The sequence below is a fragment of the Thrips palmi genome, unplaced genomic scaffold, assembly GCF_012932325.1.
Source record: "Thrips palmi isolate BJ-2018 unplaced genomic scaffold, TpBJ-2018v1 HiC_scaffold_16, whole genome shotgun sequence".
In the NCBI taxonomy this organism is placed as follows: Eukaryota; Metazoa; Arthropoda; class Insecta; order Thysanoptera; family Thripidae; genus Thrips; species Thrips palmi.
In genome coordinates this window covers 11,621,426-11,645,457 of record NW_023144625.1, presented here as the reverse complement: position 1 = coordinate 11,645,457, position 24,032 = coordinate 11,621,426, and the positions used below count along the sequence as shown (strand labels likewise).

Genomic DNA, 24,032 nt, shown 5'->3' with positions numbered 1-24,032 from the left:
GACAGAGCGACGGGAACGCGCTCTCGGAATGAGTCTGCTGGCCGGCCCTCGGCGGGGTTACGTTAGCCTGCGTCGGCCGGCCCGGCGCGGCCCGGCGCGGCCTGGCGTGAAATACCAAAAGCAAACGAGCCAAACGCCGAACGGCCGGATCGAGTGGGCGGCGCAGTCGAGGCGCAGCCAAGGCGTTAGTGCGGGCCGAGCGGGCCGCGAGGGCCTGGGTCACGATGAGCCCAGTGGGGCCCAGGCATTGGCGCAGCCTCGCGCAGCCTGGCACAGCGGAAACGTGCATGTGTGTGGGTGGGTGTCGTGCAGGTGTGTGCGTGTGGGTCTGTACGCCTAGGCCGTCAGTGTGTGTGTGAGCCCGCCTGTGTGTAAGAGAGAGGCAGGCGCGGCCGCAGAGGAGCCCTGGCGGCACAGCGTTGTGAGGCAAAAAGGATGATATCCTTGAATATTGTTTCTCCAAAGTGACGCCGCGAGGCTCCCCGCGCCGCGCGCCGCCGCGGCGTGCACTTGACTCGGCGGCGCGGGCCGGTGAAAGTGGGCGACCGGGCCGGCGGCGCCCCGCCCCGCCTCGCTTCGATATTACACAGCCATTTCCAATTATGAGGCCTAAGGCCGTGCGTGAACTTCCCCCTCCAGGCCCGTGGGTCCGTCGGCCCCCGGCGAGGCGCGCGAGGCGCCGCCGGGCCGAAACCGAGGGCGCCTCGCCGTGGGGAGACGCTCGCCGCGGCGCGTGCCCGCGCTGCCCCGCCGTGATTCAAACCGCCACTTTATTCCAAAGCGCCGAACGGCGCCGAAAAGCGAGAAGCACTCGTCGCAGCACTGCCATGGCACCGCGGACCACGACGCCGTGCCCGGGGCATGGGTGCCCCAAGTCACCGAGCTTCTTCGATCGACTGCGCGGATGACACCAACCAGCCGCGGCGCCCGGTCGCCACCGTCGAGGTGCTCGCCGACCGTTCCTTTCGCTCCCCGACGACGAGGAGAAGGACATGCAGGCCGAGGCACCCAAGCCCTGCAGTGTAACGGATAGTTGGCGCTAAATGAAAGGAAAGAAGTAGATTAAAGCGCAGGCAGGCCGGGCAGTGCAGTGCAGCCTGAACGGGACCACACCAATTGCATCTGTCTTGGCAGGCCAGCCCGGCCAGCACCGTGGGCCCAGCGGACCAACCAACCACCGCACCCATAGAACCACGCAAGCCGTTAATTCACCTCTTACCCTGCGGTACCTCCCCGCCCCGCCCCGCCCCGCCCCGCCCCATCGGAAGCAGGGCACCGTTAGCCAGCCGCATGCTGTTGAACCCCACACAGAGCGCGCGCGCTTTGGCTGTGCTTTGGCCGAACGGATCAAGCAGCTTACTGGTAAGCCTAGACGCGGCCTAACTAACCTCTCCGGTGTGCGCGCGCGCGTGCACATGCCCCTGCCCGTCTGTGTGTGTGTGTGTGTGTGTGTGTGTGTGTGTGTGAGAGAGAGGAGCCCCTTTCCCACACAGCACCGCGCGGCGCCGCTTGGCCGCGTCCACGGCCCCCCTGCTCACGGCGACGAAGCGCGCATCGCGCATCCATTGGATGTCGTTAATCATAATTAAAAGCCGGCGAGCGACACTCGGCTGCGGCGAGATTACGGTGTGCGAGACGCGCGAGTTCGGGAGCCGCTTCACCGCTTCGCCGCGTCATCGAACAAGAAGCAAAGGAAGGCTTACCGCGGGCACCGCCTTCACACAATCAATTTCGACGCGTTTTATTTTTCAGGCCGGTCGCCCCGTCGCCGCCACGACCACGACGCCACCGTCGTCGTTTTGGTGTGTGTGTGTGTGTGTGTGTGTGAGTGAGTGTTTTGACAAAAAGAAGAGGCAACGCAAGGGCCCGCCGCCGTCGTCCCGACGGTGCTTCCCTGACTTTTGCGGTTGGCGGCGGAAGGGTTGACCTTTTGCGAAGCATCGCGCGGTGGAGGCGGTGGAGGCGGAGCGTCCCCGCAGCATTAACACACTGACCGCCGCGGCTCGGATGGCTCGGCCGGCTTATCGCAAGGCCAAGGCCGGGACAATGAGGGCCTGCATCGCCACGACGCGGAGCGCGCGGTCGTCCGAGTCCGCGCCGCACCGCACGGCGGGGAGTATAGGAATGGCGCTGGATCGGTGATCCGCTCCAGGGTCATCTCCATAGCCAACGCGCATGATCGGTCGACCCCCAGCGCGCCGAAGACATGCTCCGCGGAGGGTGGCGTCCGGGGCGTGCCCGCCGTGGCTGCGGCCCCGCGCGGGCAGCACACCGATTCCGAGAGTGGTTGTCTCTCTCGCACCCATAGGGAACGCCCCGTGGGCGCGACAGAGACAGAGCGATGGAAACAACCCTCGGCATCGGCGTGCCGTTCGGACGCGGCCGGGACGGCGCCAACATGCCCGCACCGCGACACTCCAGGATCACTCGTCTCATAAAAGCCGAACGCTCGCCTTGACCGGGAAATACCGAATACCGATGAGACTGAGAAGTGTGGATGTCTCGCCGGTCTCGCCTGCGCGAGCGGACGGAAGGCCGGGCAGTCGGACAGACGGACAGGCAGACAGACCGCGGCACGGGCGGCCAGACGGGCGGGCGTAGGAAAGCAGGCGCGAGGTGCAGTGGAGTAGTAGTACGCGTACTTTTGCAAAAACAATGGCCCGCGCCTCGTCGTGGGACCGGCCGCCCAGGCAGGCAGGCAGCCACAGTACGGACTGTCTCATATTGGGTCGGTAAATGGGGCTCTTCAAGTAGAGCAGTCGGCAATAAAAAAAGAGTGCTCCGAAAGAAACGAAAAGAAACGTAAACACTCGAGCATGAGTCACACACGGTGCGTCTCCGCGTCGCCAACGGGCAGCCCGCGTCCTCGTCGCCTTGGCGACCCTGGCCGCCCTCGCGAGGGCCCTCACGGTCACACGCGCGCTTTTCGAGCACGAAACAAAAAGCAGCGCGTCTTCTTTCTCTCGTTTTATTTCACGGTGCACCAATCTCTCGGTCGGATCGGAGCGGCGTGAGGCTGCGACGCGCCGCATACAAATGTAGAACTGCATTCAGGGGACCCCGTCGGGCCGACCCCATGGCCACCGCGGCCGGCACGCCATGAAGAAGGCCCACTTGTTGCTGGCGATGAATAGAGGCTCAAATTAACGGCGCCTCTCGGCGTCGTGCTGCCGCCCTGGCGAATGAGCGAAGGGCTCTCCGAGGGCCTTGCCGAGGGCGTCCTCGTCGTCGAGGTCCTGCCTGTCGGCTGGCGGTCTGTTTGAGCAGCTTTCCACAGCAGCGCCGCGGAGCCGCGTCTTCGGTTGCAAGACCCGCCACCGCAAATCACTATTTCTGGCACACGCGCAGATTCTGGCGCAGGTGTGGAGGCACAGCAGGCAGCTGTCACCCGCGACCCAACCATCACGGCGATCGGCGGCAACCGCGTCTTGTTCTTGGGCAAGTTGATCAATGCAAACCACAAAGGCGGTCACAGGCCCCCCACCCATTCAAACACCGACCTGGCTCTCACGGGCCCTACGGCCGGGGCACGCCAGCACGCCAAGCCACGGCGGCGGTAAGGCGTGCTGGTTAGTTTCCGATCGGGTCAATTGAATGCTAGCAGAGCAGCCGCCGTGGCCGCCGTGCCCACCGACGGTATTGTTGGCAGCGCGGATTTATGTGACCCAGTCCGACCCAGGCCCTTCCAGGCCCTTCCAGGCCGCGCGCTCGTCTGCCAGCAGCGTCTGCCCGCCTTTGTTCCCACGAGGCGGGGCAGGCGGGGCTGGCAGCCAGAAAGCAGGGGCAAGCCGGCAGGCCCGCGCGCCGCAGCCGTCCACGCGGTGCCTACCTCGCAGGCTGGAGACCTCGACGCGCGGCGGCAGCGACAACACCGCGCCTTCGGGCAGGCGGACAGACACATGAAACCGCAGCACTGAACCGCACCGCTCCGCTCCGGACCTGTCCGCTTGTGAACGAAGCGGCGTGCCATAACCACACTTGCACTGCGCTGCCCGGCGCTAGCGCGCTGGCGTCCCAGTCGCGGCCGCCTCGGCCTCTAATGTGTGTAATTTGCGATTTATTGGCAAAAGCGGTGGCAGCAAGGCGGTGGCCGCAGGATGCCCCGCTGCCTTGTCGTCTGCTTCTGTCTGTCTGCCCGTCTGCTTGTAGCTCACCGTGGAGGCCGTGGGGGTCTATCTCGACGACGCTAGAAATTCGCCAACTGGCAGCCGAAGGATATCTGTTTTTTTGCGGCCGTTTGCCGAACCTCGAACCTGTCACGTCGCCTCGCAGTATCCGCCACACAGGTTGCCGACGGCCGCCGCGGTGGATGCGACTTTCACTTTTTTGTCGCGGGTCGCGGGGATTTGAGTGAGGGCCTCGACGGCGTGGCGCGCCCCTCGTCGTGATGAAGGCCTAGTTCGAGTACTGCGGGCCCTGGCGCCCCCAGAGCCGCGGTGCGCCCCCCGCAGCGAGGCTTTTTTTCTGTCCCTCGCAGCCGAACGCTAAGGTCAAGCAGCGCACATCTTTCTTTCCTAATACCACCCGTAATTTGCAAGAGGTTTGTGGAAATTAAACAGTGGCGCCCTTGACCGCGAGCGCCACGGCCGCCGACCCATTATGACGAGTCTGTTTTGAACGGCCGACATTCTGAACACACTGTGAAAATTTGTTGTCACTTTATGACAAAAACGTGGATGACATGTTCATCACTTCGAAATGATGACATTTTCATCAAAGCTCCTATACTTATTGCATGGGCGACAATGTCATCAATTGACTTGATGATATCCTTGTAAGGAAAATTGGCCTTGAAATTGTCATCAAAGTGACGACTCAAATTTTCACAGTGCAGGGCTGGCTTCGTCGCTCCGTCTCTCTCGCACACGTGGCGCGCCACTTACGGGTGCGAGAGAGACAGAGCGGCGCTGTTCGGAAGCAGCGGCCAGCAGGGCACCCATTGCCAGCGGGATGGAAGCGCGCCAGAAAGAGGAGCAGCATTGCGTCAATCGGGAGCGAGTCGTCGAAGATCACCCTCGAGGCACGCCACGCCGCGCCACGCCGCGCCACGCCACGGAGCAAGGCCGCCTGTCGCTTCGGCCGTGCGATCGCCCTCTTACTCGCGGAGGGCACGGCGGGGCACGGCGTGCGTGGGTGTAGGAGGGAATCAAGAATTATGTCCGCACGGCATCGAGAAGGTTGCCACGTTGCGAGGCAAACGTGCCGCATCAGGGCCTATTAGCGGTCCCCCCTCGCACACGCGAGGCACATGGGGGGAACAACAGGTGGAGTACGCAAATCTTCAAATTGCTTTTGAAGAACCTGAATGCCTTGCTCGAGAGTTTAGTGGGCGTAATGTCAGGAGCTTTAAGACACGGTCAAAATCCTCGTACTTCAAACTTCAACGTGACAATTCGTAAACTTCAATCTAAAATTTTTAACTTATTAAATTTGGAAAAAAAAAAAAGGTTTATTCAGTAAAATGATCTTTGGTACAAGGTTTCAAAAAATTCAAAACAATTTAAAATTTAAAATCACCCACGCGAGCATTGAGGCCCGCAAAAATTTTGAAAAGTTGTGGTGCGCCAAACCGCTGCGCGGCGCCTACTCACAGTGCCGTTACCGCCGTGCGGTTTGTCAAAGCCGGTGTCGTCCCATTCAATCGCGCTGCACAACACACTGGCGATTGCAGTGCCCGCCGCGCCTTGCAGTGGAGTGCTCGCGGTGCTCGCGGTGCTCGCGGTGCTCCCACGATGCGCGCCGCCGGTGCTGTCACCGCACCGAGTCGCGCGAAGTTCAGCGGGCCGTGGAGGTGACCGCACCAATCACGAAGAGAGAGAGAGAGACTCTCCCTCCAATCAAGGGCCCCGATTAGGTGGACACGCGGGCCGGCCGTGGGAAGCAGGGGAGCTCTGTCTCCCTCGCACCCCGACCGGGCACCGCGAGCGTGCGTGTGAGAAAGACAAAGATAAAAGCAGCCTGCTACAGGTCGAGCCTATACCTCGAAACGAACGAGTGATGGCACCAAGGGCAATCCAAAGGCACCCTGACGAGTTTGTTTCCCGTTCCATTTGACACAGGCACGGCTCTAAACGAATGCAGAGCTGTGTCCGTCTGAGCGACTGTCCAGTGTGGGAAGCCCATGGCTTTGAAGCGCGCGCATCTCGCCGTGAATTGAGACGTTCCCCGCCGTAACGAAGGCAAGGCCGCGCGCGAAATGAAGCTTCAATGAACGGCCGCTTTTTTTGTCCGACTCAAGTCCGGTGCGGCACCGCTGGCTCGTTAGGGCATAGCCAGGACCAGAAGGTAGCATTTTCCTTTTTCCCGCTCTTTACGGTGCAGGGCCACGCCACTCCACGCGTCTCGGCCGTTTTACGGCAACGCGTTGCTAATGGACGAGCCGAACGCGTCGCTCCCGTTACACGGCGTTACGTCGCGTTGTTGCGTCTTCGACGACGAACACCCCCGCGACCCTCGCGACGGCCAGGACTGTCTTTGTCTCGGTGGCGCTGCGGCGGCTGCTGTGGTGATAATGACGTTGTCGTCGCACTGCTGTCTTGGCAGTGACACCTTCTCTCCGGAGTGACAGCAGCCTTGGTGGGTGACTTTTGACGCGCAAGTTACACTTGTCGCGGTGACACTGGTCTTGATAACGCCGTGCCGTCTTGGCCGGCGACACACTGGTGACACGGTCTTCGTGACTCCGGCCGAAGCCATCGGATGGGCGGGCGAGCGCGAGGTGGTGGTGGTGGCTTACTGCCCTAGTCCTGCCCCAGTCCTGGCGCGCAGGAAAGCCGAGCGCTTCCCAGGGAAGGCGGCCACCATTCGCAAAACAGGCCAATTAACATCCAAAGCGCGATCAGGGCAGCCATCTGTCACTGTCGGGACAATGCGCACTGCCACCGCCAGCCACCGTCGGCTAAAATTACTTTCAATAACGCTTTTTTGTTTTCTGCTTTTCATTCGTTGCCGCCTTGGCGCCGCCGGAAGCACATCCTATCCGTGTCTGGCGCCATCGAGAGTGGCAACACTGTTAACGATTCGCCGGCAGTTCTGGTGAAGTGTTCCCACGGGGACTGTCAAATTGGGCAGATCAGTTAGGCGACCCAGAAGGGGGTGGGTCAACGGTGTACGACGAGCCTCGGTAGGGCCTTGCAGTGGAGTCTGCAGTGACGGACGGACCGCGATTGCGGCACCCCGCCATCATGCTCGACGGAAAAAAGGTTATCCCGATATTCATAGCGCATCCAGGAAAAGCTGTGTCGCGATGCGACGGTTGGCATGGAAACGCTGCGCTGCGCTGCAATCCAGGCAACAATAAGGAAGCCTTGCGCGTGCGGGACAGGCGTGGCCCTCCCCCCCCCCCCCGGCCCGGCGAGGCGCTCCGCGGCCGGGCCATAATTGAGGAACAGCGACGCGCTTCTCCAGCAAACTCCAGCGAAACTCCAGCAAAACTCCAGCAAAACTCCAGCGGTGGCGCCGGGCGAGGCGCTCCGCGCCGGAGCAGTAATTGAGGAACAGCGACGCGCTTCTCCAGCAAACTCCAGCAAAACTCCAGCGGTGGCCGGGGGGCGGGCCGCCCGTAGAGCAGACAGCGATGGATGGTGAGGCAAGCTGTAATGAACCCATACAGCACGCTACCCGCACTCTTTCTTTTTTCCCCCTACTCCTCCCCTTCTTTCTCGCTCCTCACCTCGTTGTTGTCCCATAATTCGAAGCAGCAGGAGCGAGATCGCCATCCTCCCCACTTTTGCCGCGATAGTCGTACTTGCATTTTCGGCAACTTGAGTAACGCATTCCAGTGGTAGAGAAAATAACAAACGCTCCTACTGCGCATGCGAGGGTGGTAGGTCTGCGTCGTAGAGGCGTATTCTCCTTCGTTCCGTTCTCCTTCTCTCCGGCTCTGGAATACCTCATTCCAGCAGTGTGGTGACTTCGCGAACGCCTCTCTAGCGAGCATGCGCTGGCTGCTGCTGGCCGCTCGGTTGAAATAAATAATGATAATAATGGCGTGGCTTGGAAAAAGTGGCGCTAAACGCCTCGCCCCGCCTCGGCGAGCGAGCCTCGCCTCGCCCCGCCAAGCGCGGAGCGAGAGTGGACGCGACGCGACGCTCATGGCGACGACGTCGCACGGTCAGCGGCCAGCAATGCGACGCACCACTAACAAGAGAAACCCCGCGGCCAGCCCGGCAGGGCATTGCTTGGCATGGCGGAGGTCGCGCCGCTGCCCTGCCTCTCTCGCGCCCCGACACGGGACGGACGGGACGCCCCGGCAGGGCATTGCTTGGCATGGCGGAGGTCGCGCCGCTGCCCTGCCTCTCTCGCGCCCCGACACGGGACGGACGGGACGCCCCGGCAGGGCATTGCTTGGCATGGCGGAGGTCGCGCCGCTGCCCTGCCTCTCTCGCGCCCCGACACGGGACGGACGGGACGCCCCGGCAGGGCATTGCTTGGCATGGCGGAGGTCGCGCCGCTGCCCTGCCTCTCTCGCGCCCCGACACGGGACGGACGGGACGCCCCGGCAGGGCATTGCTTGGCATGGCGGAGGTCGCGCCGCTGCCCTGCCTCTCTCGCGCCCCGACACGGGACGGACGGGACGCCCCGGCAGGGCATTGCTTGGCATGGCGGAGGTCGCGCCGCTGCCCTGCCTCTCTCGCGCCCCGACACGGGACGGACGGGACGCCCCGGCAGGGCATTGCTTGGCATGGCGGAGGTCGCGCCGCTGCCCTGCCTCTCTCGCGCCCCGACACGGGACGGACGGGACGCCCCGGCAGGGCATTGCTTGGCATGGCGGAGGTCGCGCCGCTGCCCTGCCTCTCTCGCGCCCCGACACGGGACGGACGGGACGCCCCGGCAGGGCATTGCTTGGCATGGCGGAGGTCGCGCCGCTGCCCTGCCTCTCTCGCGCCCCGACACGGGACGGACGGGACGCCCCGGCAGGGCATTGCTTGGCATGGCGGAGGTCGCGCCGCTGCCCTGCCTCTCTCGCGCCCCGACACGGGACGGACGGGACGCCCCGGCAGGGCATTGCTTGGCATGGCGGAGGTCGCGCCGCTGCCCTGCCTCTCTCGCGCCCCGACACGGGACGGACGGGACGCCCCAGCAGCGCGAGGGAGACGGAGCAGACGGAGCGACGCTGCAGGGCGCGGAGGTGGACCAAGAAGACAGGGCCTGCAGTGCGGTATGGCCACTGGCTGGCTGGCGTGGGTTCAACGCACCCGGACCGAAGTCGAAGCGACGATTATAATGTCGTTTCCAAAACATCGCTTTTATAATGTCGTTTCAGACTATCTTCGGTCATTCCGGACTATCTTATCGCCACCTTCCGGTCCCGAAACGCGATCAAAGTTTTCTAAATACCACTCCCCGCCTCTCTGCGCGCTTAGTCAGACACGCACACACAGACAAACTCATCCCCACACACGGACACACACTCGCGTAATGCAGTCATTACACGCCGCACTACCGCATCCAAGTCAAGTCAATATTTTTTACGATCACTATTTACCTCTTTAGTTATTTTTTTGTCACGGCGGCATTAGCAGCAAGCCTTCCGCGTTATTCGCGCTCTGGCCGGCCGGCAGCATCGCGGGCTGGCCTCCACGGTCCACGATGCAGTGCGCTGCAGTGTGGTGCCGTCGGAGGTGACGCGAGCGGCGCCACTGCTGATTCGTGACGTGATTCGGCTGGAAAGTTGCGGCACCCTCTGCCACCTGATTCCGGAGGACCTGTCTCTCTCGCGCACGTACGGGGCGCCCCGCAAGTGCGACGGAGACGGATCGCGCCTCTCTCCCGGGACGAACACCGCGTTTCTCTCCGCCGTCGTGTGCGGTTTTCGGGGCCCTCTTCCTTCTTCGCCACGGAGGCAGCGAATTAAAAAAAAATAAAACTGAGGGAGAGAGAGAGAGTGAGGGAGAGACTGATGATGGAAACGCGCGTCTTCCCCGCATGACCTCCGTCCTCTGGCAGTCCTCTGGCTCGTCACTTCGTCACCCTGCCCGGCCCTGCCCGGCCCTGCCCGCATTCGTTCCGCGGTGACATCACGTGACCCTGGCTGTGGCCGGCTGGAGGGCCTGGCCGCTGGAGCGTGACGGGCCCTTCCAGGCTTCCAGGCCCTTCCGCCCGCCGATGACGCCTCCGAATGGTAATCGCCACCATTTGGGTGATTGCCGCCGTTTGCAGCAGCAGTTTGGGGGTTTGTTTTTGGCCTGGGCGAGCCGCTATGCGGCCGGGCGGGCGGTTGTCCGGCTGCGTCGCGGCTGGGGCAATACTCCCAGGACTGCGCCACTCCCTGGCTACTCCCTGGCTACTTCGCTCACTCCTCAGGAAAGCAGTGTGCCCCGTCGTCAGTCCTGGTGCGCGAAGGACATGTCCTCCTGGTGGGGCGCGTCAAGATGGCGACATGCCCGAATGGGGGTTCCATACTACTGTCGACGCCTTTGGCCGCTCTCTGGCTGGCTACTCCGCGACCACACCCCGGGCACGCCGTTACGCCCCAGCTACTCCAGAGTGGACGCACAGTGGACACACAGTGGGCAGCAAGTCGTCAGGTGGTCCGTGCTGCACCTGCCCAGACCGCGGCACCGACCTCGCAGCAGTCACGGCGAGAAACCGTCGTCGCGACAGAAATAAACTTATTAGCGGAATGTAACGGGCAAGAGCCGGTGCCAGGTGAATACGCAAATGCCTCGGTGGTGCTATGCGCAGAGCCGCGCGCAGAGAGGGGGGGGGGGTGAGCTGAACTAGAACTTGCCCGGCTGGACCGCAGAGCAAAGCAATCCACAATGCGGGAAGCCTTGCAAGTAGGCAAAAAGTGTGGAAAAAAGAGAAACGCGCACACAACCTCCCGACTTGTTTATTTTCGTTCGAATTCACTGCGCCGCTGCTGGTATGCCGCGTTGAGTCCGTGCCAAACAGCGCCGGGTCAGCTTCACGCCATTCCAACGACCGACACGGAATGAACCCGAGCCGAGCCGGCTGCTCCAAATCCAACCATGACAGTCGGCCAAACCACGACCGCGCGAATAGGTGCATGCGTGTACGCGTGCGTGTGTGTCGGTGAGTCAGTGTGGGAAACGGCGCGTACCGCACTGCTGCTGCTCGGTTTCATCTCTCTGCTCTCATGACCTCCTGCCTCCAGCGCGCAGCTTGGGGCTCCAGCGGGGACGTGTTCCAGTGGTTCGAGTCCAGCGAGCGCCGTGTCTCTGGCGGTCTCATAACTGCCTGCATGGCCCGGCAGTCCAGCGGCCCGAAGGGAGAGACTCGCCTTTCGAAACCGCCCGGAGGATGGACACACCAAAGTGGATCCGACGTCTGATTCGGCGCGCGTCCATGTCGGGATGCTCCCTGGAGCATGCCCCCCAGTGCCCCCCGGTGCTCCCTGGTACCGGGGCACGGCTGCGCGCTGCCCCGGTGCTGCGCCTCTGCGGTGGCCGGTCGGGGCAGCACCGCGGAAAACCGCACGCGATATTCGGCCGGCGTACTGTACAACCGCGGAGCCGCGCAGCCGCGGAGCAGTGGCAGTGTAGCGGCCGACGCGTGGCGACTCCGGGAATTGAGAGGAGCCGCAAGACTTTCACCGGCATGAATAAAGTAAGGCACAAGTGCAAACGAGACGGCGCGCAAAGACGCGGGTTCGAATCCGCCCGAGCCACTTCTTTTTTTCTTCCTTCCGCGTGGGTGTGGTGGTGGATGCGGGCGGCAGATCGGGGTCAGGGCGTCTCCGCCTCGGTCTCCGCTGTGCGACCCGCTGGGGATGGATGGCACTATTCGTCATCTGCTGGGCCCGCTTCGCCCGCTTCGCCCTGCTTCCCTTCCTTTCCCTGTTTCAGTGTTGTGGCGGCCCGGGGCTCTGGCGTGGCGCGGCGCGGCGTGGCGTGCGGGGCCGGGCTGGTCGCACCGCAAGTAGGCCAGGACCTTAGTGCAGTGCGGGCTGGGCCGGCTCTGGGACGGCCTGGTCGGCCAGCACCAGGACTCGGCGAGGATGGTGATTCGGGTGACGCCCGCCCAGATGGCGCTTTCCGTGGTGTCCTCCGTGTCGGGCAAAAGGGACAGCGCCCTCCTTCCGCGCGGCAGGCCGCCAGGGCTTATCCGAAGGTCATGCTGCTGGCAGTAAAACCACCGGCGACAAAGAAACTTGCTTGGCCCGAAAAAAAAAGAGCAGGTGAGCTATCTCAACGGTGAATCGCATCACCGGTTACAAGCTATATGCGACACAGGTGGTGTCAGAGCAACCTCAAAAATGGAAGATCGGTTCATCTCGCATGTCGCGTTGCGCGTTCGGCCGCTTTGCAAGCGACTCGCTTCTCTCCGTGCAAATCGTCTCGGCCGGAAGGGGAAGCGTGGCCCCCGCGGCCCCCGTGGCCCCCGCGGCCCCCGAACAGTGGAGGCGCCTCCGCCGGAACGCGGCAACAACGCGGATGGGACCTTTCGGACGCGCGGGCTGGTCGGGCTGGCGCCGTCGTGTCCTCTCCGCGGGCCCTTCGGAAGCCTTCGGGGGCTTTCGGAAGCCTTCGGGAGCCCTTCGTGTCCTCCCGGAGGGGCTCATCCGAAGCACGGAATGCGGCACGACGCGACCCTTCCTCGCATGAGCCGCCGATAAGGTGAAGTTCAGTGGAATCGCACGACGGGGCACGCCGACGACGGGGCACGCCGCGCACCCAGGCGACCCCGCGCCGGAGCCTCCCCGCCGCCTCCCCGTTCCTCGGCGTCCTCGCCAAATGTCATCGCTACGGTGCCGGGCCTGCCGGCCTGCTTGCATGCGCGCCATATAGCACGGCCAGCGACCCTCCCGCAACGGGCTCCCCAAACGGCCCCCAAATGGGCACCCAAAGGGCCCCCCTAAGGGCCCCCCTGAGGGCCCCCCTGAGGGCCCCCCTGAGGGCCCCCAAAATGCCCCCCTAAGGGCCCCATCCCAAACCGCATCCGCCATCTCGCGTGCGAAGGGCTTTTATACTGCCCGTTAGCGGCATTTCCTACACACACACACACACACACACACTCAGCGCGAAGAAATAACGTGTCCCAGAGAGGGGTGCCGCGCAGGGCTCCGCGTGCCGTCCTTCCAGCGCGGACCCGTACACAATAAGAGCCCTAGCGGCAGTGTGCTCATCAACCCGCTAGAAGAATGCTGCGCCGAGCGCGAGGCTGAGCCGTTGGCGCGGACGGGCCAAGCGGCGCGACTAGCGCGACTAGCGCGACCAGCGAGGACAACATGCACCGACTGCACCGGTAAAGCGACCGCCGCGCGCCGCGCCCCAGTTTCAAATATATTTCAAATCTGGCGAGCGCAGGCACAGTATCGCGCCGCCGCGCCGCTCCCAGGAGCCCTTCCGAACTGCTTCCCCTTTCACTGCGCGATCCCTTGGCCCTTTCCCTTTCTCCGATCCAGTGCAATGAGCCGTCCACTTACTGTGGTGTGTGTGTGTGTGTGTGTGTGTGTGTGAATGCGCTATAACCGTCCACGGGCAGTTCACCCCGAAAAAAAGGAAGGCGCTGAAACACAGGTATTACCTGCCAACAAGTGCAACCGCCACGCCGCCACGCCCCGCCCGGCAAATAGCAGGGTATGACCACTTCCCGACGGCCGGCGCGAGCGCGCGGTTCAATACGCGAGCGTCTGTGTATGTGTGTGTGTGTGAGTACGAGTGTGAGTGAGTGAGTCGGTGCGAGAACGTGATGCATGCGCGGAGAAAAGAGAAACAGAGAGCGTGTATTTGCGCGTGGGCGTAGCAGGGCTGCTCCACACGCACGGCGCCGCGCCGCGCTCACGTAGCCAAAAGTGGAGTGCAAGGCGCAGTAATCCAAATCAGAGGCTCCACTGCAGCGGCCCAGCTTCCACGGTTAATTCGCCCAACGAGTGCGGGAGTCCGCGAGGGCAATCCGGACACCATGAGAAAACCCTTAATTGATTCGAAGTTTAGTTTGGACTTCCTTGATCATTTTTTTAAATTGTGCCGATTTAATATTGTGAAAATGGGGGTGTCAAAGTTAAACAACCAATGCGGGGTTCCACGGGAAATACAGAAAGCCACGCAGGCAGAAGGTGCAAAAAACCATAAACAAAAAATACGCATTTCACTACACGCTGCTGCGAGGCGGCGGAGTCTGTTCGCCAAAAGAAGCCCGGCGGAGGCATAAACTTCGCGCCACCTTTTGTGTGGGAAACGCAATTAAAAAGGCCGAGGCATCGGCTGCTGGTGCGCAGTGGCTGCGCGCTGGCTGCGCTTCCAATAAGAGCGACAGAGAAGCAGCGATTTCGCAATTTCTGATTAGACTCGCTCGCTCACCTTTTTTTGCCTGCGCAGTGCCGCCGCGTCCTTGTAATCCCCACGCCGGCCTGCAACAAGAGCAACAATTCGTAAAACAAAAGTCTCGATCAGATAATCATCACCACATACCCTGCTTCCCTGTCTGTGTGGGAGTGTGTGTGTGTGTATTGGTACGTGTGTATGTCCTCCAGCTAGCACCGTCTGGAGATGCCTGATAGAAGTATTCCTCTGCGGACCATATTTTTAACCACTCGTTACATTCGATTTTTACCTGTAGCCACTCCAGAGAAACTACGCGTGAATGGTGCCGGCAAACAAACAATCGTCAGCGCAATCGCCCGTAGCGGAGAACATGAGAAACGCTGCGGAGACAATATTGTGCGAACGAAAAAGGCAATTCCAGTGGCGCACCAGCCGGGCACGCCACTGGCGGCCATTCCCCGCAGAGATTCGGCCGGCTGGCCGGTCGGCCGGGGCCAGCCGAGTGATTCCGGAGAATCGTTCGGGCGCCCCGACTCCGCGAGTGTGACGGAGACGGAGCCTCGAAACGAGTCTTCGGAGTCCGCAGTCTGGAGGCGGCCAGGAGGCGGCCAGGAGGCAGCCAGGAGGCGGCGCGACGCGCACATATCAAAAACCTGCTGAACCCGATAGTGAAAGTGAAGCGAGCGACCGCCACCGCCGCGGGCCCGGGCCTGGGCCACCGGCCCACCGGCCCGCCAGCGCGTCTGGCACGGCCAGCGAGTGCCGCGCGTTCTCATAGACAGACAGACAGACAGACAAGCGGGCAAACAGTGTCCTCAAGTCCGGCCGGAGAGGAATGTCCCTGCGACCGCGGAGCGTGCATTCGGGGAAAGGAAACCACGAGGAAAACGCGCTGCAGCCTCGCAGCTTAGCTGGATTTAGTTCGACTATGTGCCGCGGAAGAAGGCAGCGGTAGCAGTGTGTGTGTGTGTGTGTGTGCGTGTGTGAGTGTCCACTGACGAGAATGCAGCGGACCCAATTTCGAACAGAGGAGCATTGCCGTATAACCACCGCGCTGCCCCACGACGGCGACGACGCGCTTTCTGACCACATTCCTAACCGTCTCGGACAGTCCGGAGCGCAGGCGTGAGTTTGGAACAGAAAGAAAGATCGATGACAACACGCGCTGAGCACGAAAAAAAAATTTCGGATAGAGCAGCGATGCGGGCAGAGCGCCCCGGGCCCGAAACGGCATACGATCATGTGTGGTCTAGCCCGTAATGGTAATGGTAATGGACGGCAGGCATCACCCCGAAGCTCGTGTGCGTGGCGGGTCGGCCTACCCCGAGAACGACAGGCGCTTGGCAGGAGCGCAACCTCCCACTGGGTGGGCAGCGCGGTGCTTGACAGAAGCTTGGCAGGCGAGCCAGGCCCTCTGGGAGGAATGAATGCCTCTCTGCAAAGCCTCGGCCACGCCGTGCTGGCGGTAGAAAGGGCCCAAAGGGCCGAAAGGCGGTGATGACGCGGCGGGCGGATGCGGTGACGACACCCACCATTGGTGCGGGTCAAGCGGTAGTATCTGGAAGCGCATTGTGGGCCGTGACTCAACCGGCCGTCTGCCGCTTGGTGCCACTGCACCGCGCCGTCGTCGCGTCACTCGCCACGTCGTGCGTGAAGGCGCGTCAGTTGCAGCAGCGTCGCAGTTGCACGCAGAGGACCGCACAGTTACGAGGGTCTCTCAATACATGGGCACGCCTGACGCAAGACGGACACGCGTGTGACACGCCGTGTGCGACACGGTGACACGCGCCGCCACGTCGCGCGCGTGTGTGACAAAGTCGTCCGCGACGAGGCGCACGCGCGGGACGCGCGGACACACACGGAAGCAAGTGGTTTGCGTCCGGAACGAGGGCGACTCGAACCCAGGGCACGCCGTCCACGACACCGTCCTCACACTCAAAATGAAAATAATTTAAAGCATCGGACATTTAGTGTATTTGTTTTGTAAAATTGCAGGAGTAGAACCGCGTAATGTCCGTACCGAGGTCGGTGCCCCATCAATTGCAGCACCAAAAATTTGAAAAGAGCCGGAGAAATTGTCCACCTCCACCGACAACTCCGGGCTGCCACCGCTGGCGGTCGTGCTCTGGGTACGCTTCCCTGCCAGAAGTCGCTGTTTCCGAAGTGTTTTTTTGCGAATGAGAAAGTGCCGCTGCCATTTCCCCGGGATGGGATGAGGCACGTGGACCCCCCAGAACCGGCAACAGTTTATCGGTGTGCGCCAAAAGCGGCGCGCGGTCGGTCTTCGAGTTCCAGATGCGGGGCCTCGCTCACGTGCACGTTGCACTTCAGATCGCCAAGGCTCGGCGCGGCTCGGCGCCACGGCGTCCGGTTCACGGCCGCCGCCAAGGACGCCGCCGCCGAGGACGCTGCCAGGGACGTCCCTTCACTCGCTGCACCGCCAGCACCGCCTGCATGGCGACGCAACAAAACGCATTCCCGACGCGTTTTTCATTAGACCGCCGAGGCGCGCCGAGGCTTGGAAAACGCAGGCCAGACCGGCTGCATGCAGGAGCCGGTGCGAACTGCGGACGCACAGCTACACGGTCCGTGGCCACCGGGCCCCCGCCATGCTGGGGAGTCGGGTGTCGGCTGGTCCGCCGCCTGGACATTACGCTCCGGAGATTTTCCAGGAAGATGTGTTAAAAATGCTATAAGGCATTTACGTGGCCAGTGGCGGCCACATTCCCTCTCCCTCAGCATGCACCTGTTACATGACAGGTTAATGGCACCACCGACACCTCAGCGCCTCGCGGTCTCGGAAGTGAAGGTGCGGCCTTGGCTCCAGCAGCCTGCACCCAAAACGCACCAACAACAAAAACAAAATCACGCTGCGTTCGGTGTTTAGTGCCCCCGGGGGGGCCACGCGGGACGCAGGGCGTTAAACTGACGTCCGAGTGAGAGGACTACCAATCAAGGCACACTGAAAGTAGAGCCGCTAAGGGAAGACTGACTGGCGGCCCCGGCGGTCCAGCGGCCCAGCGGTCCGGCAGTGTGGGCCCCCGCAGCGGCGTCCCGCTTCCTCCCCCCCCCCCTCCCCCCGGGATGACAGCACAAGGAGAACGGGCTCTGTACAGTGGAGCAGCGGCGCCGCACGTCGCCGTGTGAGCTCGTTATTGTCAAGGCAAGTGCATCGAGCTTTTCGGGTCGAGCTGTCGGGTCAGGACGCCGACGGCCGGCCGGTGGGTCGGAGACGGTAGCCGGGCGGCCCCTAAACCACACCGCTGCCCAAATAGGAGCACGTACACAGACCTGCAGAAACACCCATAGGCACGGCACTCATCGAGCTTATGCCCCTAGAGGTCGCGCCCCTGCTCTTTAGTGTGTCCGGCTGGCTAGACCGCACCGAACCGCAATGGGCTGCTGTCTGCTAATTATCGGTGGCGGGGCGTTAGCATTTCGAATTGCGACCCCCACTGCAAGAGCAGGCTTACTCTGAAGGATTTCCTAGTCAGTTACGGTCCTGTTGCCAGGCTCGTTTCCCCGAGCCGACCTCAGTGGCACTTAGTCATCGCCGTCCGAACTTCATTACGGGCCCCGCACGCATCGCTCTCATTCATCCAGTCGGCCCCCACTCTCGCTCTCCCTTCCCCCTCCCCCGACCACTCGCCATCGCGAGGTCACGTCGTGGGCCCCGCAGGGGTCAAGGAAAAGACACCTGTCTGGCCCGCTGCCGCGCTGGCAGGTGCAAAGGGGAATATAATGTACTAGTGTGGACTTTTCCCACAGAGCTCGCGGCTGCAGTTTTATGGTTGCACGGCAGAGGTGCAGCAGTCATCTTCTCTCTCCTGAGTCATCACCAGCAGCCAGGGTGGGAAAGAAAGAAGAATCACAAAAAAGGAAAGAACCTCGAAAAAAAGTTGCCCGAGAAAAATCGGGACGACGCCGTCACCGTGTGCATCTGACAATGAAAGACTTTCCACGGCGAAGAGCAAGGTGAGGTGTTACAGATTAATGGCGCCTCTCCGTATAAAGGCTTTAGTTAGTTCGTGTTCTCGGATTGGGAGAAGCGACGCTTCATAACCGGTCCGGGCGTGGCGGGGCGTGGCGGGGCCCAGCGCGGCGGCGATGTGAAAGGTGCGAGCGGGCCCCACCTTCTCCGTGTCGTGTGGTAGTGACTAGCGACTCGGGTATCATCGTCGTGGCCGGCCCGAAGGAGAAGAGGAAGGAGGAGGGGGCAAGGAACTCATCAATCAAGGGAGGACGCCACCGTAACAGGAATCAGCCTTAATGCGGCCTGTCGCGTGTTAGTTTTGGAAGCGTACCGACAGAGACGGGTGGTGGTGGCATCAACCAAACAAGAGTAACAGAACAAATGGCGCAAGCCGTTTGAATCCCGAGGTGAGTCGCCAAAAGGCAAAGGCGCGGCGCCGTGGCCGCGGAGGTCGTAGCGGCCAGCCAGTCCACCGCACTGTTTCGCTCCTTTCCCTTTCCAAACAGACACATGCACAATCGGCGCCGAAATTGAAAAGAGCCTGCGCGGTCTAAAAATCGGCCTTGCGCAATGTTATAGCAATAACCGTCGTTGCTGCTGGCACGGCCTTTGTTGTTGTTGCTGCTCGCGGCGTGGGCGGCCTCCCCTGTGAAATCACCGCCAGACAATATCTTTATCACAGCCGGCCGCTCAATACAAACCATTTGCATCAGACGGACCGGCCAGAGCCAGCCCTGTCCCACACCTTGAGAGGGACTGACTTTTCGATGCATTCCAGCCTGGGCGTTCCGCGCCGTGCCGTACCGCATCACGGTCGTACACGCATTGTGTGCAAAATGGCCCCCAGGCGGATCAATACCCGACAACGCCCCGCACACTACTTGCCTGCCCGGATATTCTTTTCCTGTATACCACGCCGTAAGAAGACTCCGGGTCTTCGTTGGTTGTGCTTGTTTGAATCCTCTGTTTTGGTGCATCAAAGTCAATCTCAGGTCAAATGGACGCATCCTTGTCGTTTTCAAAAAACAACAAAAAAAGGTTGGTTGCGGATACGCATCCTGCTAACACGGTGCCCAATCCCTTTACGTAAGACGCTCGTTGCGCAGGGCTCGGAGCCGCGAAGGGCCGCAGGGGCGTCGCAGGTAAATACGAACGGCAAACCGCGTGCGAACGCGCCATTGTGAGAACCCTTCCTTTGCCTCGCCGCTGCATTCTGCTCGCCAGCCGCGCCTTCCAAAAGGCAGCGAGATCAGCGCCGGCGATACTCCGCTGCACTTTCTCTCTCTCTCTTCCCGAGATGCGGGAGGCGGCGTGATAAACATGTAAGGCTGCCTCGCACGGTGCCTCGATGCCTCCACACGGGCGGGGTCAGTGGTAATCCGCTTTTGGGGAGGAAAATGCATCTCCAAGATAATTGGTGTAGTGCAATTAGTACAACCTGTCTATAACGCCTTTATCGCTGATAAAAAGACTCCTATAATTTATACTATTTCATTTAATCCTTAAAATTTTAATAGCACGTTACTGATTGATTTGCCCGAACCTTTTCTTTGTTAAGCTGTTATTGTTTTGTCACATTCATCATTGTGCTGTCGTGAAATAACCACAGCCCGGCCGCATGTCCCACCGGCCTTGTCCGCGTCATATTCGAACAGTCAGCCGCAAACAGAAAGCAAGCGCGCGATAGGAAATCCCCGATAAACTCGATATCGCCGACAACTACATGAGTATCTCTGCTGGCTGGACAAGCTCGGGCGGCGTGTCGACTCCGTAGCCTCACTCTGCAAATTGCATTGCAAAACAGGAAGGTCTGCTGGACCACTGCGGCCAGCCACCCGGCCGCATATTGCAGTGATCCGTCCGTCCAGTCCCGGACCGCGTCCAGCACCAGCGATAGGGGCAAGCCAACGCACACCCGCACGCGCCATTTCCTGACGTCACTTCCATTTTTTTTCTCCACTTTATTCCGCGCTCCTCCGAGAAAGTAGTCGAAAAGCCTCGCGCAGGAGGTAATAGCAGCTCAAGCCGAGCAGGCAGAAAGGAAAGCGGAATTTACATGATAAGGACAACGCGCGCGTAATTCGCAGACAGGCAAGAACAACAACACTCCAGACGGGCGTTAGTCGTAGACAAGCAACAATAACATCACTCGGGCGTTAGTCGTACGAGAGCAGCGACACTCCAGGCGGGTGTTATCCACAGGTAAACAACGACTCTTCGACCAACAGACAATAAAGTTTTGAATCGCGAATGCCAACACCGCCCGTTTCTGCTCGCGCAAAGTTATGGGCATTTCTGCGGTCAGAAACTGCGGCGGTCAAAAGGCCCACCGTGGCGCGCTTACAATAAAGTTCCCCGGCGTGCCACGCCGCGCCGAACACACGTGCCGAGTCTATCAGCAGTGATAAGCCGGCAGGGCGGTGTCACTTTCCCTTATTAGCGGACAGCCTTTCCTGGAGAACGCCCGGCCAGCCGCCCGGCGCAGTCACGGAAGTTGTTTTTGTTGCCGAGGTTGCTGGCCAGGCTGGCAAGGGGCCCTTTACACGCCGCGCGCCAAAATTGTACAGCCCTTTAAAACGACCTGTTCTCTGGCGAAACGCCATTGGAAGGCGGCGGTGTGTCCCCTTCTTGGCGCTGGTGCGCTGAGATTGTACGGACGCCCGACCTGTCACTCATAGATTTTCGCAAGGGCCATACCAGGCAACAGGAAACCATCATCGCGATTTTAAAGAGCTGGCTGCACCGGCGATGCGATGCCGCTGACAGAGGAGCCCCCGAACTGTCTACCCCGCTCCTTGACGCAACGTTTTGCCCAGAATCGCCCGCCCCGCCGCGGTTGCAAGTCACCAAGCCCTGCCAGGCCGAGTGCCAGGCTCAGACATCATGACCCAAATAAAGGGAAGCCAGCCGATGCCGGCGAGTCATGCGTGTGCAATGAAGCCCATTCAGAGAGGCTCCCTCTTGTCGTCGGGGGAAATCTTGCCCAGATCATCTTGTTCAAATTGCACTCTGTTTATAATCGATTCGGTGGATCGACGCGGTCGGATCGATAGCCGGCCGGTCGTGCGGGGAAACGCAGCGAGCCTCGCGGAGTTGAGAGTTTTGCCTCTTTTCGTCCGGGCAGGCCAGGCCGGCCAGGCCGGCCTCCCGCGGACAATAAGTAGTACCCGGCTGGACCCTGCAGGCTGCAGACATGGCAGACTCGCTTCCGGACAGAATTATTATGGAGTTTCCCTGATCTGGAGCATTATGCAGCCTTGCGTCACAAGAAGGACTACGGCGTGCCGCGCGGACGACAGCCATTTAAATTGCTGAATTCGTCCTTTGATGAAGCTCCAGGAGGGGGCGGGGGACCGCCCGGCAGGACGAAAGATTGCCTGCCTACAGAATGCCTAGTACACTGCAAGGCTGAATGTGGAAGAGGAGTAAACCGCACGTCAATGGACTGGTGTTCCAAAGATGGTGACATTCCCTGTAGTTCTGGTGGTGTGTCATTCAAAGTCAAACGAAAATTCTTTGCGCTGCCACAATGTGGCAGGAATGTGTACTCTCCACCGCACGCAGGAAAGTGAAACAGGAGGGGTGGGCCGCGGGTACTAAAACCGCCCGAGCACTAAAAGTGTCACCATTTACGGCCGCTCCCCCTCCTCTTCGGCAACCACTTCTGCCAATTGGAAAGTAGCGACAGGAGGGGCCAGTCGAGCCGGCTTCCGAGGACGCATCTGCCGCCGTGGGTGTGTGTCAATGTGTGTGTGTGAATGTGAATGCAGCTTGCCTACAAGTTGCAAAGCACCGATCCGTCCGAGGCACTTTCACCCCCGCTGGGCGCGCTGGGCCATACGGGACGCCTGGAGCTGGAGTCCGCTCTGCTGCACGCTGGAATACGAACGGCTGGACGAGATCGACGACTCCTGGCCGGACCGGAGATTTCCATTTCAATGCGAAAGGGAAAAGAATCAAGGACGACAATTTTTCTCGGCGGACGAAACCGCGGCGGGCAGGGCGGAGACACATGCCGGTGCTATTAGAAACAGTGAGTAGTTGATAGACGAAAAAAGAGGTGTTGCTGCCCGGACAAAAAGTGGTGCCTTGTATTCAAAGAGAGAAAAAAAACATGCAGGAAAAGGAACCGGGTCGCTTGAAGGAAGACATGTTTCAAAGACGGCGGTACACTCGTGGAGCTGTCACCATCATAAACACACTTTATTTAATGTCCTCACCGTCACCACTCATGGAAAGGAAAAAGTTCACGCTATCAAGGTGGCGAAACTCACACACATGCACGCGCACACACACGCGCACTCGCGATGTCACATTAGGTTAGTGCGGTCATTCCGACCGCAAACGGGCACGCACACGCACGCACACACACACACCTGCCTTGCAACACTGCGGCCACCCGCAGAGCATGATGGGAAACGCGCCTATACGGTGCGTATGGTGTCGAAATCCAAAAGTATCCGAGTTCATAAAATCTAGAGTAGTACATATAAATGGAAATCGGGAGTGCGCCATCATCCGCCGCACTTGGTTTCGCCAGCACACAATGAAAACCACACACACGTACACACATACAGCGTATGATCGGGGACAATAGAGTCCCGCCGGCAAGTGGAGGTGGAGGCCTATGGACTGGATATCGATCGGCGAGGAAAGTACCGAAGTAACGGAGCCATCTTCAGCGGGCGGTTACGCCGTTGCCGGTCGCACACTGGGCTGGGCGCGCACTTTCGTTTGCACAACTCGCCGAAAACGAACCCCAAACCACAGAAGCGTATAAGGAAGCTGAGGCGCGCAGGACGAAAGGAAAAGGACCCGACCCGCAGGGAAGAAGAAGAAGAAGAAGAAGAAGAAGAAGAAGAAGAAGAAGAAGAAGAAGAAGAAGAAGAAGAAGAAGAAGAAGAAGATGTGGATGAGGGGTCATATAACGTAGACCGCAAGGTGGTATCCAAAAAGGTCCGCGCGTTGCCGTAGAGGCCCATGGCCATGTGAAGGCTTCAGTGGCTCCAGAGGCGGGAGGCCGCAGAGAGAAGTGCTGGCAGAAGCTGCAGAGGTCCAAAGGTAGAGGCTGAGACTGCTGAGGTCCAAAGGTAGAGGCTGAGACTGCTGAGGTCCAGAGGTAGAGGCTGAGCTGCTGAGGTCCAAAGGTAGATTCTGAGACTGAGGAGGTCCAAAGGTAGAGACTCAGACTGCACAGGTAGGTTCTGCAGAGGTAGACACTTGAAAGGTGGATAGTGCACAGGTCTGCTAGAGACTGCCGAGGAAGAGGCCGGGCCGTGTTCAGGGGCCGGCGGGCCTGCAGCGCGGGGAACCGTTGCAACACACGTTCCATCACTCACACGAGGATGCAATTACGCGATAATACTTTGCCGAAAAAAGGCGTGCTGATGGGCTTCGTTTTGGAGGGCAATTAAAGGTTTCGACAGGGTGGACGGACGCCGGCGTCAAAGTCGAAAAAGAAATGATAATGGAGACGTTCCCTCGGGCGGGGCGGCTAGTTCAATAGGGAGTTTACCGCCGAAACGGCCGGTGTCGTCTTTCCACACACAGTCTCGCACAGCACCAAGCAAACGGCCGTTGCACAAGAACATAATGCCCCGCTCCATCAGGGCCTGCCTCGTGGCCTGCCTCGTGGCCTGCAGCCTGCAGGGTGACCGGCGCGCCGTGTATAAACTTTGCCGTAACCGCCAGTAATACGTCAAGCGGAGGATCCCTCGCGAGGCACGCCACGGACGCCGCTTCGCAACGGCCAGGCCGCCGCCACGCCAGGCCGCCACGCCAGGCCAGCCCAGTAGTTGACCTCTGGGCCTCCACTCTTCGAGGGGGCC

At 60.8% G+C, this 24,032-nt stretch overlaps 1 long non-coding RNA gene across 1 annotated transcript in view; it reads right to left on the bottom strand.

The window, feature by feature from the left end:
• Positions 1-24,032, bottom strand: part of LOC117642356 — a 77,444-nt gene that overhangs the window by 34,957 nt on the left and 18,455 nt on the right. Inside the window, exon 2 of the long non-coding RNA XR_004587556.1 lies at positions 14,268-14,317. This is a non-coding gene — a long non-coding RNA (uncharacterized LOC117642356). The remainder of the gene's footprint in view (positions 1-14,267; positions 14,318-24,032) is intronic.